The following is a 2,305-nucleotide window of genomic DNA, read 5'->3' as shown; positions in this document are numbered from 1 at the left end:
TATAAAATGAAATATTACTTAGTCATAAGAAAAGATGAAATACTGCCATTTGCGACAACATGGACAGATCTTGAGATTATCATGCTAACCAAAATAAGTTAGGCAGAAAAAATTTAGAACCATATGATTTCACTCATCTGTGGGATATAAAACTGAAAGCAACAAACAAACAAAGTAAACTCATGGACACAGACAACAGTATGGTGGGTACCAGAGGGGAAGGGAAGTGAGGGTAGGATGAAGAAGATAAAAGGGGTCAAATATATGGTGACAGAAAGAGACTAGATTTTGGGTGGTGAGGATACAACGCAATATACAGATGATGTATTATAGAACTGCACACCTAAATGTTAAGTTATTAACTAATGTTACTTCGATAAATTTAATTTTTAAAAGAAAGATGAGTAGAAGAAAATATAATTTTCTCCATTTGAGCAAAAACAAGCTGGAACTAGAAACAGAAAAGAATTCACAGCAGCAACAACAAAATCTAGGAAATACTTAGGAATATGTATATAGGAGTGAAAAACTTTCCAATAAATCAGTCACAGGGAAGTGATATCTTCAGCCACCAGCCCCCAGGAAAGCACTGACAGCCACAAGATGCAGATAATGGAACTGCCTTCTAGGCCCTATTTGATCTAAGAGTTCCCCGGAAACATTTGTCTTTGTGTAAGATGTTTACAGCCAACATCTGCTTTCTGTAATCTTGCTTGCTTACTTGTTCAGAAGACCACCAGGATATGGTCTTAAGCTTTATAAGCTGCCTCCTCTGAAAGCTTGGGGCTAATCTCCTCTGACCCTGCGTGGTAGAGAATCAGTCGCCGGCCGGCTAATAAAGGCTCACAATTCATCTCAATTTGCTCCGTGGGTCTTAGAATTGATCGCGCCACAACATTTGGAGGCCTCAGCAAGATCTCTCCAGAGGGGGAAATCTCCTAAGACCCGTGACCCGGCCACCTTGGGCGAGGACCTGCCCCGTCCAGAAGACGGCTGCTGAGAGACGTTCCTCAGCCCCAGATGCTAGGCAGAATCGCCCAGGAGGGCAGGTGGACAAAAGGTTCAATTCTGTAGCAATTGAGCATGAGCCATCCAGAGCAGCTTCACCGGTGAGTCAGACTGCGCTTGGATAGGTAGGTGTCTGTCGGTGGGCCCTAAAGAGAACTAGTGGAAGGCTGGACGCGGCAATACTTCCCCAGTTCGGTCAAGGTCTGAGACGTCAGACTTCACTTCAGGTATTCAGATTTTTTGGGGTACGCTAGCATTTTATGTCATCTGTAGTTTGTCTTGTCTGTCTGTATTGTGTCTGTCCAGACTGGCTGAATGTACTGTTACTCCCCTATTGCCTTAGTCTTCATAAGTTTACTTATTTTGATTCTTTCCTTAGATTTGGCCTCCGTGGCCCCATCCGACTGGATGCTAGCTCAGAGGCTGATCCTAGCTCTGGCTTATTTGGCTTTTGTGGGGATTCTCTCTTTTCTTACCTGTTTTTACTAACATGGGTCAGGCTTCTTCCTCAAAATGTCCTACCTCCCTTCAGTGCCTCCTTAACCATTTTAAGGATTTCAGGAGACGAGCCCAAGCCTACGGAGCTAGTGTCACTTCCTTCGATCTTCAGAGGTTCTGCCAGTTAGATTGGCCCACATTTGGATCAGGGTGGCCATCAGAGGGGTCACTCAACCTGCGAACAGCCTTTCAGGTGCGGGATATTATCTATGGAAATCCTGGCCACCCTGATCAGGCTCCACATATTGATGTGTGGGTCGTATTGTTTCTGATGCCCCCAAGTACTTGAAGGGCTGCTGCTGTGGTCAAGAGTCAAAGGTGACTTCCAAGTCTGTCCTTCTCTCAGCACTGAAGGGGCCAAAAGAAAAACCGCCCGGATAGACACCTACCTCTCTTTACCCCTTCTTACAGGCACCCCCTGAGGACCCCGAAGTTCCTAATTCTCCCCCTTACTCCCCTTGTAACCCATTCCTGTCTCCATCTAACCGGGAGGCAGAACCCCTCCAGAGTCCTCCCCACACCTGCACTGGGACTGTGTACCGGCCCCCACAAGACCCTGATCCTGTTTCCGATTCTTCAAACCAGGCAGCAGTCCTGGCCCCACTCCAGCAATTGGCTCCCCCGGTTGGGGGAGAAACCCAGAGGCCATTCATGGTCTATGTCCCTTTCTCCACCAGTGATCTGTACAATTGGAAACACCAGAACCCCTCGTTCTCAGAGAAACCCCAGGGATTAACCTCTCTCCTAGAGACTATTTTCTTTACCCACAAGCCGACCTGGGCCGATTGTCAGCAGCATC

This window comes from Pteropus alecto, unplaced genomic scaffold (assembly GCF_000325575.1).
Source record: "Pteropus alecto unplaced genomic scaffold, ASM32557v1 scaffold3987, whole genome shotgun sequence".
In the NCBI taxonomy this organism is placed as follows: Eukaryota; Metazoa; Chordata; class Mammalia; order Chiroptera; family Pteropodidae; genus Pteropus; species Pteropus alecto.
The sequence above is the reverse complement of the archived record's forward strand: the minus strand, read 5'-3'. Positions refer to the sequence as shown.